Source organism: Pongo pygmaeus, chromosome 7 (assembly GCF_028885625.2).
Source record: "Pongo pygmaeus isolate AG05252 chromosome 7, NHGRI_mPonPyg2-v2.0_pri, whole genome shotgun sequence".
NCBI lineage: Eukaryota > Metazoa > Chordata > Mammalia > Primates > Hominidae > Pongo > Pongo pygmaeus.
The window spans coordinates 72,905,640-72,932,372 of record NC_072380.2 but is presented as its reverse complement, the minus strand read 5'-3'; the positions used below and the strand labels follow the sequence as shown (position 1 = coordinate 72,932,372).

At 43.8% G+C, this 26,733-nt stretch overlaps 1 pseudogene; it reads left to right on the top strand.

Moving 5' to 3' along the window:
- The first annotated feature begins 14,633 nt into the window (after window positions 1-14,633).
- On the top strand, window positions 14,634-17,225 carry LOC129042081 (nuclear autoantigenic sperm protein-like; annotated as a pseudogene).
- The last annotated feature ends 9,508 nt before the right edge of the window (window positions 17,226-26,733 follow it).

Below are 26,733 nucleotides of genomic sequence, written 5' to 3'. Positions count from 1 at the left end.
ATAATGAGATCTCAGCTCTACAAAAAAATTAAAAAATTAGCCAGGTGTGATGGCATGTGCCTGTGGTCCCAAATACTCAGGATGTCGAGGTGGGAGGATCACTAGAGCCCAGGAGGTCAAGGCTGCAGTGAGCCTAGATCATGCCACTGCACTCCAGCCTGAGTGACAGAGTGAGACCCTATCTCAAAAAATGATAATAATAATAATAATAATAGTCACACACACTAGGCACATCAGGTGAAACTGTAAAACACCAAAGCAAAAGAGAAAATGGTTTAAGTCACATGAAATGAAAGATAGCTCATCTACTACAAAATGACTATAGTCTGACAGCAGACCTCTGTCAGAAATAACAAAGCACAAAAACAGTGGAATCATGTCATCAAAGGCTGAAAAAAATAATTGTCAATCTAGAACTGTGTCCTCAGAAATGTTACCTTTCAAGAATGATAGCAAAATAAAAACATTTTGGTGAAACAATAACCGAAACAGTTTACCACTCATAGCCTCTCATGAAAGAAACATCTAAAGGATGAATATGTGGAAGAAGGAACATGATCCTTGCAGAATGCTCTGTTAGAACAAGAAACACTGAGCTGAATTGCTCAGAGAATAGAGTGTTTTGAAGCAAGAAAAGAAAGGGAGACAAGAAAGCTGGTAAAGAAAAATGCTCTTTGAAAATCAAGAAATATGTTTAATGGGGGTGTTTTATTGTATTTTTGCAGTGTGAAATGCATTGTGGATTCTTCCTATTGATGTTTACAATATCTTCAGTAAAATATATTGTATTAGTCTGTTCTCACACTGCTAATAAAGACATACCTGAGACTGGGTAATTTATAAAGAAAAAGAGGTTTAATGGACTCAAAGTTCCATGTAGCTGGAGAGGCCTCACAATCAAGGCAGAAGGCGAAAGGCATGTCTTACATGGCAGCAGGCAAGACAGAATGAGGACCAAGCGAAAGAGGAAACCACTTATAAAATCATCAGGTCTCATGAGACTTATTTACTACCACGAGAACAGTATGGGGGAACTGCCCCCATGATTCAATTATCTCCCACCAAGTCCCTCCCACAACATGTGGGAATTACGGGAGCTACAATTCAAGATAAGATTTGGATGGTAACACAGCCAAACCATATCATATGCACTTCTCTTAAGTATTTTGTGGTGCTGAGTCTTTTTCTTGAGATGGCATCAAGAGCCAGATAAACGTTCAATGTGTACATAAAGCATGAGCAGGGTTAACAGGTCCTATATGCTGGGTAATGGTAAAGAAAGGGGCATTTTCTAGATGTGTACCCTAGCTCTAACAGGCAGAGCCTAAGGGATTTCTGGTGGGAGCTACTGGCATTATTTCCACAGGGCACTTTCATGTTTTTCTCTCCATACCACTCACCATTAGCAAAAGGGATTACTCACTAGGTTGTATTATGGAGCAATCTTGTTACTCATCAGGATGACTGGGTTTGTACTATGTTTTGGAAGAAAAGATAAGCAGCACCTGCATTTCCACCAAGGCCAGGCCTCGGCATTGCTGATGGCAAATTCCAAGCACAACCTTAGAAGAAAAGGGAAGTGAAAACTCATATGACTAGGCACTAGGCTCTATGTTATGTCATTTAGCCCTCACATATAAGGTATATAGGACTACAAGGTAGGTATAGCCATTACATAGTGGGAAGGAGGCATGGAAAAGAGAGACAGCAAAGTGTAATACACCCTACCAATTGAAAATAAGTTTGTTCCTAATAATTACATTTAAAACCAACACGTATTTGATGAGATCAATGATCTAAGAAGTTTTCTAGCTAGAGGCAACTTGACTATTGCCTAAATCAAGGATCAGCAAACTACAGCCTGTGGCCAAACCCAGCCTACCACCTGTCTTTGTACAGCTATGAGTTAAGATTGGTTTTTATATGTTTATAATGGTTGAAAAAATCCACAAGAAGACTATTTTGTGACAAGTGAAAATATATAAAATTCAAATTTCAGCACCTGCTATGGTAATGAATGGATAATGGAAGGTTATGGCCACCTTTCAAGCCCCAGAGGTTGTTGCCCTCACTCTAATTTTGATGATTCATGTGTGACTTATTTAATTGTTATCTATCGCAGATATATAAAAGAATGCTTTTATTCTTTTTTTAAGAATCTAAATTCAAATCATCTTTAATATCACCAAGTTTCTACTCCCATCACCCTTCAGAACATTGACATATTAACTTTTTGACCTACCCCAAACCCTCTTGCTACTTCCCAGGATACAAAAAGCACACCTGCCACACAGCTGGGTGCAACGAGGAGCCCCCATGCAACAGCGCATTGAAAACTGGTTTGGGAGAACTGAGGGTTAAGTGAAGTCCCCCAGGAATTCCAATCTGTTGCAGGCTGCTAATTCAGAAGCTGCCTGGGGCCTATGTCTGAATATTTGTATCCCTGAAAATTCACATGTTGAAGACCTAATCACCTCTGTGTTGGTACTAAGAGGTAGGGCCTTTGGAAGATGATTAGGTCATGAGAGTGGAGCCCTCATAAATGAGATTAGTGCCCTTATAAAAGAAGGCCCAAGCCAGGTGTGGTGGTGCACACGTGCAGTCAGTCCCAGCTACTCAGGAGGCTGAGGAAGGAGGATTGCTTGAGCCCGGGAGTTCGAGGCCACAGTGAGTGATGATCATACCACTGTGCTCCAGCCTGGGTGAAAGAACAAGACTCTATCTCTAAAAAAGAAAACGAACAAAATGAATAAATAAAAGAAGCCCCAGAGAGCTGCCTTTCCCATTCCATGATGTGAGAACACAGCAAGAAAAAAAAACGACCATCTATGAACCAGGAAGCAGGCCGTCGTCAGACACTGAACCTGCTTGTTCCTTGATCTTGGGCTTCCCAGCCTCCAGAACTGTACAGTACATTTTGGTTGTTTATAAGTCACTCAGTTCATGGTGTTTTGTTATAGCAGCTGCAAAGGACTAAAACAATACCATAAAAATGTTATTGGAACACAGCCATACTCATTCATATACATATAGTCTAGGCTGTTTTTGCACCATAAGAGCAGATTTCAGTAGGTGTGGCAGAAATAACAGAGTAAGGGATGAGCAAGACATAAGGAAAGAGGTGGAACTATTATTCCAATAGAAGTAGTGCCCACATGGAAACAAGCACCCCAAACACCCACACTTGCTGCATATGCCCCAGTGCTCACCTCCTGCTTCTGCTGCTCTGTCTTCCTAATCCCTCCCTTTAGTTCTGAAGCATGAAGTGCTCCCATGACTTCCCCATATTTCTCATGCCTGCTAGAAGGCCTTGACCACAAAGCTACATATTTGTCTTGACCATGGCCACAAGCCCCGTGTGGCTCCCACTGACGCAGCTGACTCAACCCTGGTCTAGATGGCCTGTTTGCAGAAGGCACTTGGTTTGGCCGCAACATGAGTCATTCTGGATAATTATAAGAACTGATAAACTCTGCAGGAACCAAATTCTGCTCTCCCATGAACTAATGCTTCTGTCCCAGTCAAGGTGGATAATGGAAGGTTATGGCCACCTTTCAAGCCCCACAGAGCTCTGCAGCTCCTCTAGCCACTTGCTCCCTTCAGGAAGCCACAAATATGCCCACCCCAAATTTGCACTCCAGCATACCTTTCTCTCCTGATATAGCACAGTCAGTGGATTAAGATGGACCTGGTTTAAATCCTAGCTCTCTCACTGGACTGTGTGACCTCAGAGAAGCCACCTCACTTCTCTGAACCACAGTGTCCTCACCTCCAAAATGATGATGGCAAGCCCCCTCTCTAGACTGTTGAAGTTGGCATGGCAGGCAAGGCTTCCTGGTGCTTTACCTCAGCCCCACCTCCCCACACCCTCCCACTCCCCCACCCACTGGAACTGCTCCCTATGCCTCTGCCTTGCTTTGGTCACTTCCTTTCTTGTTTGCATTTCCCTCTGCTTTTCCTGCCTTCTGTCCTTTCGGTTCCGCTTCCCTGGGAAGTTTCCAACACCCAGGATTTCCTGAGTGCCATTTCCCTGTACTGTGTGGCCACCCTGCTTACCTAGCTCATAGCCCTCACTCCAATACTTCAAAATTATTTCCACACCTCCCTGCCTGCCTTATGAGGTCCTCCAAGGTGGGAAATTTGATTCCTTGTTTGCCATTTCCAAACTCACTGCCCGGTACATTGGACTCTAATGAAGGCGGAGGGGAATAGGATAGGAGGTGTTCAAGTCACAGCATTCTTGAGTTCTGGAAATCGAGACAATTTGTCCCTTCCATTGTCTATAACTCTGCAAAATCTGACCTCTTTGAACTGAAAACTGCCGTTAAGGGCACTGTGACACAAGCCATGGCAACTCAGCAGGAAGCCTTGTGTGTGCCCCACCTGCGGGCACTGGCTCTGCAGCTCCAGGTTTCAAAGGCTGAAAATCTGGGGGCTGTCTATCCTACAGCCCCCGTCATGTGTGTGCACAATCGGCGACCTCTCCAATACAAACAACCCAGGAAAGACAATACCAGTCTGTTCCAAAGAGAGAGGAATTGTAAGCAGTTGCTACTTCCTGGATGACTGAGTATTCTCTACCCTGACAACATGGACAGTCTGAACAGAATTTATTCAAAACAGCTTTTCCCACCTAGTTTCAAATTAAGAGATGCAATGTTACCTCTGACCAGTTTGCAATAGTGGTATCGGAAACAGGGAGGCTTGCCGGGGATATTTCACTACTGCCACCTCCATGAAGTATGCAAATTCAAGTGTAAAAACTTGAAATAGTGCAGGGAAGAATGCCAACTGCACGCTCACTGTTTTCTGGGAGACCTATAGGTATAATTTCTACCTCTGATCAGTGTCATTGTGCAAATGATTTTGCATGTACCATACAGACATTTATTTTTTTTAGCTTGACTATCAGGCAAAGGAGGAAAACACTATGGCCTTTTATAAGGGAAAGTGTCTCCCTAAGGAAATAATTGAAGGCCTCAATTGCTCGAGTCTTTCAAAAGACACTGTACAAAGCACCCCTGAAAACACTGCGGGGAATAATTCTGTGTTCACTGGGGAACTGGCTAGATGATCTAATAGGTCGTTGCCCTCACTCTAATTTTGATGATTCATGTGTGACTTATTTAATTGTTATCCATTGCAGATATATAAAAGAATGCTTTTATTCTTTTTTTAAGAATCTAAATTCAAATCATCTTTAATATCTCCAAGTTTCTACTCCCATCACCCTTCAGAACATTGACATATTAACTTTTTGACCTACCCCAAACCCTCCTGCTACTTCCCAGAATACAAAAAGCACATCTGCCACACAGCTGGGTGCAACGAGGAGCCCCCACGCAACAGTGCATTGAAAACAAGTTTGGCAGAACTAAGGGTTAAGTGAAGTCCCCCAGGAATTCCAATCTGTTGCAGGCTGCTAATTCAGAAGCTGCCTGGGGCCTAGGTGTAACCCCAGCTAAGAAAACAATGCCTTAGCTGCCTTATCCTGAGCAGCATTTAGCATTTATCATGGTCAGAAAACCACCTGTTACTTGGGAGAGATCCAAAAGAATCCTGAGCCATAATTAAAGCAATAATGAATAAAAACATACTGTGAATTGCTACCCAAACCCCAGGCAGATGTGTTATTTAACTGTGGGCTTGATCTGCACTATTAATTTGGAATAAAAATAACAGACAACAAAACATACACAGAATCAAGACCCTGCCTGCCCCGGGGTTTTGTTTCTTTTCAAGTCCTTGGCAGTTGTGGTTAGTAACCCAAATGCAAGCAGAGCTGACTTTCTTGCACACTGGAGTGGTGTCTGACAATACATTAGAGCAGAGCTGGCAGCCAATCAGAGTCAAATGAATCACTGGATCCCTGTGCAGATCCATAAATTACAGTTGAAGGAGATGGGCTAGTGGCATGTGCCAGTTGGGTTTTCACCCACCCACTTCTGAGGCCTTTTGACCCGGCTGAAGCCAGGAGCAGATTTTCTCCCCCAGGGGGAATGCACACCTGAGTACTCGGATCTGGCCACGAGATACTTCTGGTTGTTTCACTGGGAAACATCTGAAAACACATTTCTCTGACTATCTGTAGAACTGCAATTAAACACAGAAACTCGACCAGACATAGTGGCTCACCCCTGTAATCCCAGCATTTTGGGAGGCTGAGGCCAGCAAATCGCTTGAGCCCAGGAGTTTGATACCAGCCTGGGCAATATGGCCAAACCCTGTGTCTACAAAAAAGTACAAAAATTAGCCAGGCGTGCTGCCATGCGCCTGTAGTATCAGCTACTCAGGAGTCTAAGGTGGGACGATGGCTCGAGCCCAGGAGATCAAGGCTGCAGTGAGCCAAAATCCCACCACTGCATTCCACTCTGGGCAAGCAAGACCCTATCTCAAAAACAAAACAAAACAACTCACAGGCAAGGAACAGTGGCAGGGAGAGGTCATCTCCTACTTAAAAGTTCTGTTCTGTTTGGCAGTGACTAGTTTGTTATTAAGGCTCTGACTCCATCTCATTAAGCTCTTTCCAAATCTTCTGAGAGGAACATGCTCTTGAGAGGGTAAGGGGAAGGGCATGGGGCTGTGAACTGAAGAAGAGAGGGGCAGAGCAATTTTGTGGTACGCAGGTGTTCATAACTTTGTACTACACATTACCCTTTAAAAAATTCAGATTCAGTTGACAGATCTACGCTAATGTGTGAAAAGTGGAAAAAGACAAGCTAGCGTTTGTTTCAGAGGTTGAAAGCATCACTTTGATTTGCAATGATTTCCAATCTACCTCTTTTTCCACAAGAAAAAATTGCAAAGATCCCTAAATGTCACAAAATAAAGCCTGCCAATGTTCTGTTGGCATATAGTTTAATTCTTGAACAATTACCCTGCCATATACATTTATTCTTAAATTTTATATATTGACACATTAAATTTTGAAACTGAAAGAGAAAATGACACATGTAAATACCCTCAAACTCAGAACTGACTTTAAAATTCGATCTATTACTGTGTATGCATGAGTGTGTGTGTACTAAATCTATGACAAGTGCTAGTTGCTGGTTTATTGCAATTGACTTAATATCACTCTCAAAGACTGAGTGTACATTCTCATGCTCTGAAAAAGTTTTGAGTAGATCTCTTCTGGGACAAGCTATCGTGTATATTTAAGACATGATCTCTACAATAGTAAAAATACGTTGCACTAATATGAATTCCTAGTTGAGAGTGGCCTTTGTGTGGCTGCAGGCACACTACCGCCCTGCAAAGGCTCCCCATTGCCATTCACGTTAATTGCAGACTGTCCTTCAAGACTGCCCAAGTATGACCTCAAACACCTTTTCTGGATTCCCCTTCCATTACTCAACAAACTTCAGACCAGCGATAGTGGACTCCTGGATGCTTTATAAAGCTTGCTTATCTGGCCAGGTGCAGTGGCTCATGCCTGTAATCCCAGCACTTTGGGAGGCTGAGGTGGGTGGACCACCTGAGGTTGGGAGTTCAAGACCAGCCTGACTAACATGGAGAAATCTCATCTCTACTAAAAATACAAAATTAGCCAGGCGTGGTGGTTCGTGCCTGTAATCCCAGCTACTCAGGGGGCTGAAGCAGGAGAATCGCTTGAACCCGGGAGGCGGAAGTTGCGGTGAGCCGAGATCGTGCCATTGCACTCCAGCCTGGGAAACAAGAGTGAAACTCTGTCTCAAAAAAAAAAAAAAAAAAAAAAAGCTTGCTTATCTTTTTCCTCTTTATGTTTTTGCTCACCCGATTTCCTCCTGTTGAAATGATCTTCCAAACTATCCCCATCCCAGCTGAAGCCTGATCCCAAAGACCATTTCCTGAGTGCCATGACTATGCCTTATTCATGGCTATATTCCCAGCAGCCAACACAGTGTCTGGCAAGGGGTAGACACTCAATATGCATTGAATGAATGCATTTTCACAGCCTTTTCCAATATTAGTTTTTCAATTAAGTCTTTTCTGATCCTTTCTTCTACAGGACTCCAGAGCATGGTGCTGGAATTCTTTGGTGGGACCTTCCATGTTCAATCTGGTATTACAGTGACTTGTCTACTCCTCCTCTCAGCCCCTCCCCCACCCTGCCCATCCTAGCCTCCTCGACTTGCTATCTGCTAAAGCTATTGATTCATCCACCTTATACATGTACCTTACATGCATAAAAACAATAATACTATCACTTGAGTAATGCAGAAATGTTTACAAAGCACTTCACATTCATCATCTTGTATCATTCCTACCATAAGTATATCAAATAGGAAGGGCCACCATTTAATAGATAATAACAATAGGTAACATTTATGGAGGGCTTACTACCTGCATTAAATACACAACCTTGTTTAACCCTTACAATTCCATGAGGATAGCTGTTTTGTCCTCCTTTTACAGAGAAAGAATCTGTGTGTCAATGGGCTAAGTAAAAGACCAAGGGCACCCAGTTGGTAAGGGCCAGGGTGGTGGCAGGTGGGCTAGCTGGGTCTGGCTCCAGAGTCTATGCACCTAGTCATTTCACCCCACTGAAGCTTACAAAGCCTATCTAAAAATCTCAGTGCTAGGGACAGCAGAATCAAGGCAGAAGTCAGTTCTTTCTACTACATGCTACTCTTCTTCCTCTCTGGAAAGACTCCTGAACAAAGAACTGGATTTAGTTTGAGAGCTGAATCTCAGTGCATAGTATAGCAAAGTGGGAAGAGCACTGATTCTGGAACCAGATTTCCCGGCTTCAAAGTCCAGCTCTACCACTTACTAGCAGAGGGGTATTGTGCAAGCTGGTTAATTTCTCTACCCCATAACTTCCGCTGCGGAGGCAATAATAGTATCTACCACATAAGGGTTTTGTGAGCACTAACTGACAATATTTGAAAAGCGCACAGAGGCCAGGCACAGTGGCTCACGCCTATAATCCCAGCATTTTGGGAGGCTGAGGCGGCGGATCACTTGAGGTCAGGAGTTTGAGACCAGCCTGGCCAACATGTCAAAACCCTCTCTCTACTGAAAATACAAAAAGTAGCTGGGTATGGCGGTGCATGGGTAATCCCAGCTACTTGGGAGGCTGAGGCAGGAGAATCGCTTGAACGTGGGAAGCAGAGGTTGCAGTGAGCTGAGACCGCACCACTGCACTCCAGCCTGGATGACAGAGCAAGACGCTGTCTCAAAAAAAGAAAAAAGAAAAACAAAAACGAAAAGTGCACAGAATAGTGCATGCTTTATGCACACTTGGAGGCCTCATTTAGAGGGAGTTCTGAAGTCAATGAAAACTCAAAAAAAACCTTGTCCTTGCCTTTGTTTGGGTATCCAGACTCTCTGTATGCTACCATCACCCCTAAGCATTCCAGAGAATGATTTCACTCCATGCAGAACTGGCTTTCACATCTGAGGCCATCCTGGCCCCAGTATGATGACTTGGTGGTCTCACCTACTCAGCCTCACACGTGCGCACAAGAGCTGACTGGGATTGAGGGTAATGCTTCCTGCCATGGACACACATGTGTCCCAGTCTAATCTCATCCCAGCCCAACTCCCTCCCAGAATTCACTCCTGGCCCATTAGGAATACACTAAGGACCATATAGATGCTCATTTTGTCATTATTTCACACATGGTCCTCCAGATGGGACTGACATTCTACACTATCTCATTTTCCATTTGTGTGCACTTAACCCAACTAAAAGGCCACCAGTGGTGCCTGTCTGCACCAGCTCCAAAGCCCTCTTATCTGTCCATCTCTCTACTCCCAGCTCTCTGCTTCTCTCTTTGTTTCCTTCTGTTTCTCTACCTCTCCCTTTCTGAGTCTCTCCCTCCATCTCTCTTTCTCTGTTTTTCTGCATCTGAGGTTTTTCTCTCCCTTTTTTCTCTTTTCTCTCTCTCCCTTTCTCTCTCTCTCTTTCACATACACACACAGACACACACACACACACACACACTCACCCCCCAACATGACATGCTAATTGGGCTCCCAAGTGAGTTTGTCTCACCCCTAAAGGCAGAAGTAAGTCGAGATGGATTAGAGAGGACACACTTCACACCTGTCAATTAAGCTCAATTGCTTGTTGCGTGAAACTAGACCCGAAGCCCAGGGCAGGCCAACCTGGCTGGATGAGGCCAAGCCTCAGCTGTCCCTCCAAAGTGGGCTGAGGGAACAAATGCTCCCTCTGTTCTCAGTGGATGAGAGCATCTCTTGGAATGTCCGGGGAGCAGCTGTGGGCCCCTCCATAGGGTGGACAGAGGGGACTGTTCCCAGCGAGTTTATAGAACTATATGTACTGCAGTTGGTCAGCTATTTTTACAAAATTCCAATTACACAGCAGAAGGACAAACACTGCATAAGGAGGAAATAGATGATGTCCCAGCTCTCATGTCGCTGGAGTGTATCAGTAGCAAGTAAAGGTCTTGAGCCTGGACTGACCATAATAGGAAGGAAATATTACCCAAAACAAAGGTGCCTCTTTTAATATATTACTTTCTACTTAAAAAGATCTGCCAACTGGAACAGAGCCCATCAAGAGTGAACCCTGAACGTTGCTGCAAGGCAAGGGTGGAAATATTTTTAAGGGTGGGCTGAGATCCAAGGCTTCATCTGTCATTTTCTTCACTTGACAATTATTTGCAGACTTAGAGTGTTGAAAGCATGAGAGAGGGGATGTCCCCCAGCCTCACAGAGCTTACGGTTTAGAGGAGAATAAGGACAAGTGAACAAGAGGTGATCACTCTGTGTGCTGAGTGTGGGGAACATGGAAATCCAGGGTGCTGAGTGTGGGGGCCAGCGGTGGCTAATATAGGTGTGCAGTCAGGAAGGGCCTCCTGAAGGAAGCAGCATGGAAGCTGGGGCCTGACTATGGGTGAAGGAAGCTCACAGAACTCAGGGAAACATAAGGAAAGGGAAGCAAACAACAAGCAAAGGGAGGGAAAGAGTGTTCCAGGCAGAAGGGACAGAACATGTAAAGGCCAGCATGAGAGAGGTTGGCAAGGAGAGGGAAGCCCCATGACAAAGGATCTCATGGGCCACGTTAAGGAATTTGAACCACATCCCAAGATCAATGGAAAGTTATCACAGAACTTTAAGTAGAATGTAAGGGTACAATGTAATCAGAATTGTATTTCAGCAAGATGTCCCTGGCTGCTGTAGGAAGAAAAGAATGAAGGCAAGTAGGTGGCTGCTGTAGTAACCACAGTGGAGAGAATGAAGGAATCAAGAAGCATTTAGGAGGCAAATCATTAGGGCTTGATGGTTGATTGTATGAAAGACTGGCTAGAAGAAGGAATCGGAAGCTGGGCACAATGGCTCACACCTATAATCCCAGCACTTTAGGAGGCCGAGGCAGGTAGATCACCTAAGGTCAGTAGTTCGAGACTAGCCTGGCCAAAATGGTGAAACCCCCATCTGTACTAAAAATACAAAAATTAGTGGGGCAAGGTGGCACATGCCTGTAATCCCAGCTACTCAGGAGGCTGAGGCAGGAGAATCACTTGCACCCAGAAGGCGGAGGTTGCAGTGAGCTGAGATCACAGCCTGGATGACAGAGTAAGACTCTGTCTCAAAAGAAAAAAAATGAGGAATCAGGGACGACCTCTTGGCCTTTGGTTTGAATGGTGATGCCATTCCCTCCTGCAGGGACTCATGGAAGAAGAGCAGAGTGGTGGTCAGGAGGTGATAAGTGCCACTTGGGGGGTGTTGATGATGGACATCTGTGTCACTCAGACTCTAGGGTGGCCCCATGGTCCATCCTCCTGGTGTTCACCCGCTTGGATAATCACTTTTCCTTGAGTGTAGGCAGGACTTGTGATTTCTTTATAATCAATAGAATGTAACTCCTATAAGACTTTTTCTTAGCCTGCTGAAACTAGAGGCTCTACTGAGAGCTTTATGAAGCAAAAGCTGTATTGGAAAAAGCCACGTGGCAAGGGACTGTGAGTAGCCTCCAGAACCCGAAGATGGCCCCAGCTGACAGCCAGCAAAAGTCTGGGATCCTTGGTCATATAGACACAAGGAAATTAACTCTACCAACAACCTGAGTGAGCTTGGAGGCAGATACATCTCCAGTCAAGCCTCCAGATGAGCACACAGCCCAACTGAAACCTCAACTGCAGCCTCATGAGAAGAGGCAGAGGACCCAGTCAAGCCATGTCTGGACTTCTGGCCCATGGACACCATAAGATAATAGATATGTGTTGGTTTAAAATAATACAGCATCTAATTGGAGATAGTCAACAAGCAATTGGATATTGGGTCTGGACCTCAAGACAGAGGTCAATGTTGGAGTTTATTGGCAATTATTCACACAGAGATAGTAGCCAAAGCCATGGGAGAGCATGCAGTGACAAGGAGAAGGTCTAGGACAGAAACTAGAGGACTCACCAACATGAGTAGATAAGAAGCCTCAAAGGATTCTAAGTAAGAATGCCCAGAGAAACAGGAGGAAAACTAGAAATACAGTTGTATTCCTAATAGGCAACATTTACTTAAAATGTTGCATGTGCTAAGTACTGTTCTAAATGGATAGGAGGTGTTAACTCATTTAATCATTACAGCCCCCCTTTGAGGTAAGTACTATTATGTTAGTCTCCTTCTATTATAGATAAGGCAACTGAGGCAAACGGAGTATAAGTAACTTACCGGAGGCCAGGCAGCTAGTAAATGGCAACTCAGGTGCTGTCTCCAAGCCCACATTCTTACCCACTTAAGCAAAATTGACTCCTTCTGTTATAGGAGCAGAAGCCCAGTGCAAATTGACTTAACCATAAGAGGGAATTTACAGGTTCACCATAACTAAAAAGATGAAGGGTGGAACAAACAACATATAATTTTTCAGGCACACTTGGGGAAATTGGTGCAATGCCATCATTTCTCCTGCCCTTGCCATCTTCACCCCTGCCGCTCTCCATTTCTCAGATCAGCTTTCCTAGCGTTGCCTTTATTCTCAGACAAGCTCTATTGACAAAGACAACTCCTGGCACATCCAGCCTGATATTATCTTCAAGGAAGAAGCCTTGCCTGTTGCTTACTTACCTTACACCAATCCTAGGGGCCAGGGAGATGAGTTCCTTTTGTTTGTGTGTCCTCCAAATTCGAACATCACACACCGGGGCCTGTTGTGGGGTGGGGGGAGGGGGAGGGGGAGGGATAGCATTGGGAGATATACCTAATGTTAAATAACGAGTTAATGGGTGCAGCACACCAACATGGCACATGTATACATATGTAATTAACCTACATGTTGTCTGCATGTACCCTAAAACTTAAAGTATAAAAAAAAAGATTAGAAGACTATATACCAAAATGTTATCAATAATCCCTTGATAATAAATAATTTTAATGTTTAAAAAAAATTCATATGTTGAAACCTAATCTCTAATATGATGGTATTGGGAGGTGCGGCCTTTAGGAGGTGGTTAGATCATGAGGGTGGAGCCCTTAGGAATGAGATTAGTGCCCTTATAAAAGAAACTCCAAAGAACCACTGTGGCCCTTCTTCCATGTGAGAACATATTTTGAAATACAATTTATAAACCAGGAAGTGGGCCATCACCAGATGCCAAATCTGCCAGCACCTTGGTCTTGGATGTCCCAGCCTCCAGAATAGTGTGAAATAAATTTCTATTGTTTATAAGCCACCCAACCTATAGTACTCTGTTATAGCAGCCTGAAAAAACTGGGACAACTCTCCCTCACTCCAAATTTAGAATCAATTGAGAGATAAGTGTAGAAGGCAAGCAGAGTCCACAGAGTCTACATGTCAGATTTAAAGGTGATGGGGAGGGAAGCTATAGTGGAGACATGACTTACGTGTTTGGCAAAAAATTAGGTTTCTAATATTGCACCTAAGAATAAAAGTTACCCAAGTCATAGGCCACACTGGACAACTGCCAGCTGCCCTAGCAGGGGCACATCCTGGGAAAACAGGCCACCCAGCTAAGCTGGCCATGTGGCATCCTAACATATTTTCTCATCATAATGCACCTTCTCTTCAGGCAGAAGAGTGGGAGAATGAAGCTGAGCCACACGTGCCTCCTCCTAAATTTACCTACCTCTTTACCCTCCTTCCCACCCACTCCCCACCATCCCCTAGGGAATAATGGAGGTCGGGGGGCGGACATCCCAGATACATCGTCATTAGAATAGCTTAAATTTTAAAACCTGACAATACCAAGCACTGATGAGGACATGGAGCAACTGGAATTGCTGATAAGAACACAAAATAGTAAAGTCACATTGAAAGACTATTCTTATGAAGTTAAATGTACTTTACCATATAACCCAGCAATCCCATTCCTAAGTATTTACCCAAAAGAAATGAAAATCTATGTCCACACAAAGATCCGTAAGTGAACGTTTATAAAAGTTGTATTCATAGTCACCAAAAACTGAAAACCATCCAATATCCCATCCACAGGTGAATGATTAAACAAACTCTAGTATCCACACAATGGAATACTACTCAGCAATAAAAAGAAAGACATTACAGACACACGCAACAATGTAGATGAATCTCAAATGCATGGTGATAAGTGAAAGAAGCCAATCTCAATCTGCCATTTTCTGTCCCTGAGTGAGTCTCTGGCATCCCATATCACCTGTTTTTCTCACAGGCTCTATTCCATTCGCTGGTTTGCCACCTCAGGGGAATGATGGCCACGGAGTCCACAGCCACTGCCGCCATCACCGTGGAGCTGGTTTCTGCCGACAAAAATGAAGATGTTCCTGCTCCTTCTACATCTGCAGATAAAGTGGAGAGAATGGAGAACGGTGTGTTGGGAAACACCTTGGAAGGTGTGTATGTGGAAGAGGAAGAAGGAGAAAAAACAGAAGATGAATCTCTGGTAGAAAATAATGATAACATAGGTGAGGAAGCAAGGGAAGAGTTGAGAGAACAGGTTTATGACGCCATGGGAGAAAAAGAAGAAGCCAAAAAAACAGAAGACAAGTCTTTGGCAAAGCCTGAAACTGAAAAAGAATAGGACAGTGAAATGGAGAAGGGTGGAAGAGAAGATATGGATATAAGTGAATCTGCAGAGGAGCCACAGGAAAAAGTTGACTTGATTCTAGATTGGTTAACTGAAACCTCTGAAGGGGCAAAAGGAGGAGCAGCACCAGAAGGACGGAATGAAGCTGAGGTCACTTCTGGGAAGTCAGAACAGGAAGTACCAGATGCTGAGGAAGAAAAATCAGTTTCTGAAACTGATGTCCAAGAAGAGTGCACAGAAAAAGGAGATCGGGAGAAGCATGGAGAGGTAATTGTGAGCATAGAGGAGAAGCCAAAAGAAGTTTCAGAAGAGCAGCCTATGATGACTCTAGAAAAGCAGGGCACTGCAATGGAGGTAGAAGCAGAGTCTTTAGACCCAACAATCAAGCCAGTAGATGTGGGTGAGGACGAGCCAGAGGAGAAGGTAGTTACCTCTGAAAATGAGGCAGGAAAGGTGGTTCTTGAGCAACTGGTAGGTCAAGAAGTGCACCTGCTGAAGAGTCACCAGAGGTGACAACAGAGGCTGCAGAGGCCTCAGCTGTAGAGGCTGGATCAGAAGTCTCTGAAAAGCCTGGGCAGGAGGCTACAGTTCTCCCTAAGGATGGTGCAGTTAATGGACTGTCAGCTATAGGAGATCAGACTCCTACTGAACCACAGACTTCTATAGAAAGACTGACAGAAACAAAAGATGGCTCAGGACTAGAGGAGAAGGTCAGGGCAAAGCTGGTTCCTAGTCAGGAGGAGACTAAGCTGTCTGTAGATGAGTCTGAGGCAGCTGGAGATGGGGTTGATACCAAGGTAGCCCAGGGAGCTACTGAGAAATCACCTGAAGACAAAGTTCAGATAGCTGCTAATGAAGAGACAAAAGAGAGAGAAGAACAGATAAAAGAGGGTGAAGAAACTGAAGGCTCGGAAGAGGATGATAAAGAAAATGATAAGACTGAAGAAATGCCAAATGATTCAGTCCTTGAAAACAAGTCTCTTCAAGAAAATGAAGAGGAGGAAATTGGGAACCTAGAGCTTGCCTAGGATATGCTGGATTTAGCAAAGATCGTTTTTAAAAGGCAAGAAACAAAAGCCCAGCTTTATGTTGCCCAGGCACATCTTAAACTCGGAGAAGTTAGTGTTGAATCTGAAAACTATGTGCAAGCTGTGAAGGAGTTCCAGTCCTGCCTAAACCCGTAGGAACAGTACCTGGAAGCCCACGACCGTCTCCTTGCAGAGACCCACTACCAGCTGGGCTTGGCTTATGGGTACAACTCTCAGTATGATGAGGCAGTGGCACAGTTCAGCAAATCTATTGAAGTCATTGAGAAGAGAATGGCTGTACTAATTGAGCAGGTGAAGGAGGCTGAAGAATCGTCTGCTGAATACAAGAAAGAAATCGAGGAACTGAAGGAACTGCTACCCGAAATTAGAGAGAAGACAGAAGATGCAAAGGAGTCTCAGCGTACTGGGAATGTAGCTGAACTGGCTCTGAAAGCTACTTTGGTGGAGAGCTCTACTTCAGGTTTCACTCCTAGTGGAGGAGGCTCTTCAGTCTCCATGATTGCCAGTAGAAAGCCAACAGATGGTGCTTCCTCATCAAATTGTGTGACTGATATTTCCCACCTTGTCAGAAAGAAGAGGAAACCAGAGGAACAGGGTCCCCGGAAAGATGATGCAAAGAAAGCCAAACAAGAGCGGGAGGTGAATGGAGGCAGTGGAGATGCTGCCCCCAGTGGAAATGAAGTTTCAGAAAACATGGAGGAGGAGGCTCAGAATCGGGCTGAAAGCTGGGCGGCAGTGGAGGGGACAGTGGAGGCGGAGCTACAGTTGAAAGCACTGCATGTAAAGAGGGGGCACAGCCCTCCTCCCAAGGGAAAGTGTTTTTGTATATAATGTATTTTTTCACTTTTGGAGGATTCTTTTTGTATAACTCCAATAAAGATTGTAAGCAAAGGTTGAGGCTTTGATGATTTTTTTCTTAATTATTGGCTGAATCTGCCTTGGAGCACTCCTGGTTTTATATAGTAGCCAAAGGTTTTGTTTTGGCCTCTGTATTGATCTGTGTTCCTGATCCTAATTCCTATCTGTCTAATGTGGAGGTGATCAAGTGTGGCTGTAGGCCTTTGTTTTCCAATGGTGCTATATTCTGTTTTCAAATACTTCACTGAACCCAGTTATCTTGCAAAACTTCAGTGGTGCTGTCCCTGGATGGGGGCTACAAAAACGAAACCTGGTGAAGATCTTGCTCTTCGGGGCTGAAAATGGATGATGGACTTTGGCTGTGATCCAGGCCTAGGATGGTACTTGTCCTATATCCACCTAGTCTTCAAGTGGGGCTATAATCCTGTCCTGGAAAAAGAACTCTGAAGAAAACCTGGGTTGGGGGAATGATTCATAAGGAAAACAGTCTGCATTTAAGTTCTGGTTTGAAAGTAGCCAAGGGACTGATGGTGGGTACTCCGGATGTGGTTGAAGCATATGTGGGGAGACTGGCTGCTTGAGTTTGATTTGTTATTTTCTGTACAGAATGGTTGAGATATGTCAACACTTGGAACTGTTACCCATCTGCAGAATTAACTTCTCAAATAAAGATGCTAAAAATAAAAAAAGAAAAAAAGAAAGAAAGAAAGAAGCCAGTCTTAAAGGGCTATATGCTGGATGATTACATCTGTATGACATTCTGGAAATGGCAAAATTATAGGAACAAAACTCAGATCACTCTTTGCCAGGGGCTGAGAGTAGAGGGGGAGATTAATACAAGGGGGGATGAAGAGACCTTCTTGGGTGATAGAAGTATTAGATATCTCATTAATAATAGTAATTACATGACTATATGCATTTGTTAAAATTTATAGAACTGTGTATCTTAAAAGGGTGAATACTACAATTTATAAGTTAAACTTCAATAAACCCAAAACAAAACAAAAACAAAATAGGAGTGTTACGGTAGTACAGTGGTTCTCAAACATTAATGTGCATCAGAGTCACCTGAAGAGCTTGATAAAACAGATTGCTGAGCCTGATTGGGAATCATTGTGATTCAGTGAGTTTGGGTGAGGCCTGAGAACTTTCATTTCTAGCACATTCCCAAGGAATGCTGACACCACTGGTGCAGGGTCCATGCTTTGGAAACCAGTGCTCTAGTGAAATCCCTCCACATGGAAACAGTTAGCAGGAAACAAAGAGCAAGAAACAAGCATTCCTCCCTAACCAGGCATGTGGGCCAGTCCAGGGCAAGTGGTGGATTGGTGAGGGAGATCAGCGCTTTCATGGACAGTCCCACCAGTAAGGCAGGGGAAGTTTCCAAAAGGAAAAGGGGCTTGTTCTCTAAAGGAGGAAGATCAGAAGATAAGTAGCTGTATCAGACTGGGTTCACAGAGAAATAGAAACAATAGGATAGATACAGATGTAGATATAGATATATAGAGAAAGAGAGGTTTACTATAAGGAATGGGCTCATGTGACTATGGAAGCTGAAAAGTCCAAGATCTGCAGTCGGCAAGCTGGAGACCCGACGGAGGCAATGTTGTAGTTCCAGACAAGGTCTGAGTCTGAAGGCAGAAGACAGATGTCCCAGCTTGAAGACAGGCACAGAGAGTGAATTCTCCCTTACTCAGCCTTTTATTCTGTGAAGGCCCTCAATGGATTGGAGGAGCCTCACCCACACGGGGGAGGACAACCTGCTTTACTCAGTCCACTGATTCCAGTGCTACTCTCATCCAGAAACACCCTCACAGACTCACCCAGAAATAATGTTTAACCAAATGTTTGGGCACCCCATGGCCCAGTCAGGCTGACACATAAAATTAACCATCACCGTAGTGTACTGGAAAAAGTCCTGATCCAGACCGCAAGAGAGGGTTCTTGGATCTCATGCAAGAAGGAATTCAAGGCAAGTCCATAGAGTAAAGTGAAAGCAAGTTTATTAAGAAAGTAAAGGAATGAAAAAGAATGCCTACTTCATAGGCAAAGCAGTGGCCTGGGCTGCTCAACTGAGCATACTTACATTTACTTCTTGGCTGTATGCTAAACCAGGGGTGCATTATTCATGAGTTTTCTTGAAAAGGCATGGGCAACTCCTACAACTGAGGGTTCCTGCCCTTTTTAGACCATATAGGGTAACTTCCTGATGTTGCCATGGCATTTGTAAACTGTCATGGCACTGGTGGAAGTGTTTTTTAGCATGCTAATGTATTATAATTAGCATACAATGAGCAGTGAGGATGACCAGAGGTCACTTTTTTCACCGTCTTGGTTTTGGTGGCTTTTGGCTGGCTTCGTTACCACAACCTGTTTTATCAGCAAGGTCTTTGTGACCTGTATCTTGTGCTGAGCTCCTGGCTCATCCTTTGACTTAGAATGCCTAACCTCCTGGGAATGCAGCCCAGTAGTCTCAGTCTCATTTTACCCAGCCCCTGTTCAAGGTGGAGTCACTCTGGTTCAAATGCCTCTGAGAGTAGCCCAAAACAATGCTGACTTTGGAGGAGCACTAGAGAAGGCAAAAGAAGTGTTTCTGTAAGAAAGGAGTGGGAATGCTGTCAGATGCTCAGTTAGGCAAAGGAGATAAGGACTCAGGTGCGTTCACTACATCTAGCAGCAAGGAGGCTACTGTGACCTTGGAAAGACCAGATTTAAAGGGGTAGCAGTGGTGGAGCCAGGTTGCTGAGAAGTGGTGATGCAAGGTGGGAAGACAAATGCAGGAATTGACACGACCCATTCAGTAAGCGTAGAAGACACATATGGGGAGGTAGGCACAAGGGTTTGGGTGGAGCATTGTATTTCCTTTTCAATATGAGAGATACTTAACTTAGGAAAGGAGCTAGTAGATAACAAGAGGTTGAAATTATAGGAGAAAAAAATATGGTCATGGAGTGAGGTCCCTGAGAAGGCAGGCAAGGAGTGCAAAGAAAGAACATGGGGTGCAGATGTAGGTAGGTTTGTAAGTTTAGTGGAGGGAAATTGAGTGTGTTCTCATCTGCAGGCTTCTGTTTGTTCTGAGGAGGATGTCCTAGGTCAATCAACGGAGGCACTGAAACCCTGGATTGCAAAGTTAGTCTCCGGAGTCAGAGCTCAAATTTGCTGCATAACAGTGGACAAGTTTCTCCAGTGCTTGATCAATGTCTATGAAATGGGAATGTTATAGGACCTTTCCAAACATAAAAGTTTTTCCAGCTATGCCTGAAACACAGCAAATGCTCAGTGTTTGCTCACTGCCAGTGAAGAGTTTAAGGAGTGAAGAGAATATCGAAAGTACAGACTGTTAACCATAGAACTTTGAATAGGTCGCAGCTATCAGAGACTAACTCTACCAAAGGAAAAAGAAACTTCGTTAATCTAGTCAGCTGAGAGTCCAAGCAATCTGGGGAATATTACTAGCAACCCTCTTCAAATTCTCACAAGATAGTTAACCTCATTTGTAAAATTATGGGAGACGATGTGCATGCTGGGGAGGGATTAGAAAGTCCTAGATTCTACTACCCGCTGAACTACCACCAGTTATGGGAATGTGATTTGTAGGCAAGGCCATTATTAAGGTCACCTGTAAAGTTGCATCAAAACCCAACAAGTTGGTGTTTCAGAGGTTCAGAAATTAGTCACCTTCTTATAATTGGCACCATCAGATGGATTGATCGTGTAAGATACTCTGGATAAAAAGAGTCGAGGTAGTGGGACCTTAGCTAACCTGGAGAGACTGAAGAGGACTCCCCCATCCCCCAGCTCAGTTCACCAGCCACCAGCCAAGTCTGCTGGGTGAATGACGCTGCTTGCATTCTGCAAGGTACGCAAAAAGATAACAGAGCTTTTTTTCCCCGAAAACATTGCATCTTCCATTCTGGGTGCCAGGCTGAGCTTGCATTTCCAAGAGTTTTTTCCCCTTGAATTCTTTGGACAGGAGTACATAAAAGTGCTGACCCAGATGTGGTCCCAATTTAATCACAGGAAAAGCAGAACTGCTCCAGTTCCTTTGCTCCTTTTCCAAAAGGTGAGGCAGTTTCCAAGCTTCTGTTTTTCCCTGTATGGCCTTTTCCTTAGGAAGTCACCAAATGGCAGTTACCGTATTTCATCAGTTCTAGTGCATGTATTCTTCACCTTTTAACATCTCTGATATGGAGATGCATTTTATAGTCCACGGCACCTCTGTTTTGTGTAATAACTAAGTTGGCCCATCTTACAATTAATGTCTTTGTTTTGATGGACTATGGAAATTGTCCTTCAGCAAATGCTTTGGTACAGGGACTTTTGGTTTTGCCTAACTCCACTCACAGCTCCATGCATTTGATACGATATCCTCTATTATGGCAGAACACAAGGATTAGACAGATGCAGTGACCCCCTGAAGGCCACATGGTTAGTAAGTAGCAAGTGGGATAGTGTAAAGTCATGCTGCCTCCTGAAATATTTTAGCTGGACCAGCATCATCAACCAACTATTGAACCACCAACCTGCATGAAAAGCAGAGAGGAGATGAACAAGATTCACAGGAGGATTAGACCTTAAACTGTATATCATGGTAATGTACATCAAAACTTCAAAACCAGCTATGGGATGAAGCAACCACAGAACTGTTATGTTTTCTGGGCCTCGGCATCCTCATCTACAAATATGGTCACAAAAACAACAATGGCTACCACTTATTGAGGATTTCCCTGTAACAGGAACTGTGCCAAGCATTTTCCCACATTGTCTCATTTAATTCTCATGATAGCTTTTAAAAGTAGATATCGTTTTTCTCATTGGAAATGGTTGCTTTGAGTGTTTAGGTAACTCACTCAAGATTACAGATTGGAAGCAAGGGAGCTGGAACTCAGCCCTGCCTTTCTGGCACCAAGGAGTACCTAACCCTTGTCCTATTCAGCCCCATCAGGAGAGGTAACTGAACCTGATGACCTCTGATGTCCTATCTCTGAGAGGAAATGGTCCTGCTTTCACAAATAAGTACACAATGCCCCTATGACTGGTGACCATGCACTATGATGAGGTGTTCAAAATCTAATCTGGTTTTGTAAGGACTTCAAAAAGTTAAACATGGAATTACCATATGATCCAGCATTTCGACCTCTAAGTATATACCCAAAAGAATTAAACGCAAGGACTCAAACAGATAGTCGTATACTAATGTTAATAGCAGCATTGTACATAGCCAAAAGATAGAAACAATATCATTGATAGAAATGTCCATCAACAGATGAATGCACAAATGTATAGACATACAATGGAATGGTATTCAACCTTAAAAAGGAATGAAATTCTGACACATGGTATAATATGGATAAACCTTAAAAGCATTATGCTAAGTGAAATAAGCCAGTCACAAAAGGACAAATGTTTATGATTCCATTTATATGAGGCAACTAGTCTAAGCAAAGTCATACATACAGAAAGTAGAATAGAAGCTCCTAAGGACTGGGGACGGGAGAATGAGAAGTTCATGTCTAACAGGCAGAGTTTCTACTTGGGATGACAGAAAATGTGTGGAGATGGATGGTGATGATGGTTGCACAACATTGGGAAAGTCCTTAATGCTACTGAAATGTACACTCAAAACTGGCTAAAATGGGCCAGGCATGGTGGCTCACACCAGTAATCCCAGCAGTTTGGGAGGCTGAGGTGTGAGGACCACTTGAGCACAGGAGCTCAAGACCAGCCTAGGCAACATAGTGCAACCTCATCTCTACCAAAAATTTTAAAATTAGCCAGGCATGATGGTGTAATACCTGTAGTTCCAGTTACTCAGGAGGCTGAGGTGGGAGGGTGGCTTGAGCCCAAGGGATCGAGGCTGCAATGAGCCATGATCATGCCATCACACTCCAGCCTGGGTGACACAGCAAGACCCTGTCTCAAGAAAAAAAAGAGTGCTGAGAGTGGGCATCCTTGTCTTGTTCTGATTCTGAAGGGAAATGCTTCCAGGTTTTGCCCATCCAGTATGCTGTTGGCTGTGGGTTTGTCATAGATGGCTCTCATTTTGAGGTATATTCCTTCAATGCTTAGTTTATTGAGAGTTTTTAACATGAAGCGATGTTGAATTTTATCAAAAGCCTTTTCTGAATCTATTGAGATGATCATGTGGCTTTTGTTTTTAGTTCTGTTTATGTGATGAATGACATATATTGATCTGTGTATGTTGAACCGACTCTGTGTCTCAGGGATGAAGCCTACTTGATTGTGGTAGATTAGCTTTTTGATGTGCTGCTGGATTTGGATTTGTTGAGGATTTATGCATCTATGTTTATCAAGGGTATTGGCCTGAAGCTTTCTTTTTTTGTCATGTCTCTGTCAGGTTTTGGTATCAGGATGATGTTGGCCTCATAGAATGAGTTGGGGAGGAGTCCCTCCTTCTCAATTTTTTAGAATCATTTGAGTAGGAATGGTACCAGCTCTTCTTTATACGTCTGGTAGAATTCAGTTGTGAATCCATCTGGTCCCGGGCTTTTTCAGATTGGTAGGCTCTTTTTTTTTTTTTTTTTTTAAAGACAGAGCCTCACCCTGTCACCCAGGCTGGAGTGTAGTGGCACAATCTTGGCTCACTGCAACCTCCACCTTCCAGGTTCACGCAATTCTCCTGCCTCAGCCTCCTGAGTAGCTGGGATTACAGACACACAGCACCGCGCCTGGCTAATTTTTTGTTTTTTTAGTAGAGACAGGGTTTCACCATGTTGGCCAGGCTGGCCTTGAACTCCTGACCTCGGGTGATCCACCTGCCTCGGCCTCCCATAGTGTTGGGATTACAGGTGTGAGCCACCGCGCCTCGCCTGATAGGCTTTTTATTACTGATTCAATTTCAGAACACATTATTGGCCTGTTCAGGGATTCAATTTCTTCCTGCATGTTCTCACTTGTAAGTGGGAGCTAAATATTAAGTCCACATGGGCACAAAGAAGGAAACAGCAGACACCAGGGCCTACTTGAGGGTAAAGGGTGGGGGGAGGGTGAGGATCAAAAAACTATCATGTACTATGCTGGGTGATGAAATAATCTGCACACAAACTCCTCTGACATGCAATGTACCTATGTAACAAAGCTGCACATGTACCCCTGAACCTAAAATAAAAGTTTAAAAAATAATGAATTAATTAATTAATTAAAATTCAATTTTAAAAATTAACAAAAGAAAACTAGGTTTTATGGACACCAAGATGGAAACAATAGACACAGAGGACTGCTTGAGGGTGGCAGGTGAGACAGTGTGTGTGTGGGAAGGCAACGTACTCGGTACTGTGCTCACTACCTTGGTGGTGGGATCATTCGTACATCAAGCCTCATAATTTACCCATGTAACAAACCTGCACATGTACATTATGAACCTAAAATAAAAGAAAAAAATGGTTAAAATAAAATTTTATGTTATGTACATTTTACCACAAATTTTAAATATTGCTCCCGAAAAGTGATTTGGGACGAATTGTGCTATCCCAAATCAAGAAAAAGAAAAACTTTGAGACTTGCATAAATGTAGAAATAAGGAATTACGTTCTGGGAGTATGTTCTGGAGATGCAGGTAAGGGCAAGAGGGGGAAAGTTGCATATTCCGAGAAGAGGGAAGAAATGGAAAAGGCGGAGGACATGAGGTCTGCTAGACAATCCTGGGCACAGACCCAGAGTGTCTCTGAGCAGATGGCAAGTTTGGTCTTGACAGCAAGGAACGGCTGAGGGATTCCATGTCATTAAGAAATAAACCATCTAGCTCAGGACTCAGGGGAATGACTTTAAAAACACACACACACTAGCCTTTCCACATATCAAACAATACCGTATCCTTCCTCAGACCTATAAATAAACATCTGTGCATCCTAATGGTAATTGCAATAAAGAAGCAGTTGACTTAGGAAGTCACTAGTTGGCCTTCAGGAGACATTCATGCAACCCGAGATGTTAATTCCCATCAGACTCCGAAAAGAGAGTGTGGTGCTGCTCATGATAAATGCGTGCTGACGGGCAGTTCCTGTGTTGCAGGAAGTGTTTCCCAGGAGGGCTGTGGTGGAACAGTGGGAAGCCATGAAGGACCAGCTCATGCCACACCTGCCTCCTGTTGAAACAAGCAGCACCAAGATCTGGTGCTTTCACATTGTTTTTACAAAGAAAGGAATAAACTACTATGTTCAGAGAATCAGGAAGGACTCTAGTACTCACCCCGTCTCAACTCTTGTTTGTGTGGGCGTTGCGGGCAGAGATGAGAAGGGAGATGAGACAATGCATGTCTCACCTGGGTATTGTGGAGGCTGCGGAAGAGTCTGCACTGGTTTCAAGATTTATCAGAAAAACAAACAAAGGAAAGTATTCTCCGAAACAGCAGCAAAAGTCCCAACTCCGGATCAGAGGATGATCATCTCATGTAATAACTCCAGTCTATTTCCGTCAGCCTGTGTGAATCTAAGAACCAACCCAACTACATCCATGCAGTCAGGGGGTTTCACCTGCCCAGTGTGGGCAGATGGGGGCCAGGGGTTGGCAGCTCACTCTGTCTTTCTGTGTCTCAACTTCTTATGCTAAAATGAAGAGGTAGAAATTAGTAGTTTCTAATGTGCAATGTCTCTATTCACTCTGCATTGACAACGTTTAATAATAAGGGTGATGGGGCCGGGCGCGGTGGCTCACACCTGTAATCCCAGCACTTTGGGAGGCCGAGGCAGGTGGATCATGAGGTCAGGAGATCGAGACCATCCTGGCTAACACGGTGAAACACCATCTCTACTAAAAATACAAAAAAAAATTAGCCGGGCATGGTGGCGGGCACCTGTAGTCCCAGCTACTTGGGAGGCTGAGGCAGGAGAATGGCGTGAACCCGGGAGGTGGAGCTTGCAGTGGGCCAAGATCGCGCCACTGCACTCCAGCCCAGGTGACAGACGACTGAGACTCCGTCTCAAAAAAATAAAAAAATAAATATATATAAAATAATAAGGGTGATGTAACACATACCAATAAAATTAATAAAATAGAAACAAATTTAATGACCCAAATTCTACCACCCTAACATAAATACTTTAGTTTTATATTTACCTGTCTTTATTCCGCAGCATAAACAAAGCATAACTGGTTCCGAAAAGTACTAAAATGTTTTTGCTGTTTTTTCTTTCTTCTTCTTTTTTTTTTTTTTTTTCTGAGATAGGGTCTCGCCATATCACCCAGGCTAGAGTGAAGTGACGCAATCCTGGCTCACTGCAGCCTCAACCTCCCAGGGTGAAGCATTTCTTCTTTTCAGAAAAAAAAAAAAAAACTTATTAATACATTTTATTTTTTCATGGTTAAACCCCTATACCTTCTAAACTCCAAGAACCTATTCTGCACCACAGTGACTCTTGATGTGTGCGGTATGGGCCAAATTGTGTCCCCCCAAAATTTATATGTTAATGTCCTGACCCCAGTACTTCAAAATGTGACTGCATTTGGTGACAAAGTTTTTAAAAGAGGTGACTAAGTTAATCGCATTAATGGGGCCATTATAGTAGGCAGTAATCCAATGTGATTGATGTCCCTAAGGAAAGAGATTAGGACACAGACAGATGTGTACACAGGAAGACCATGTAAGGACACAGGGAGAAGACAGTCATGTACAAGCCAAGGAGAGAGGCCCTGGAGAAGCCAACCATGCTGACACCTTGATCTCTGACTTTCAGCCTCCAGCACTGTGAGAAAATAACTTTCTGTTGTTTAAGCCACCTAGTCTCTGATACTTTGTTACTGCAGCCCCAGAAAACTAACCCAGTGAGATATGATTGTCTTTCTGGGTAAACTATACGGATCACACTAACATTCATTGACCACAGAAGTGTATTGTGACC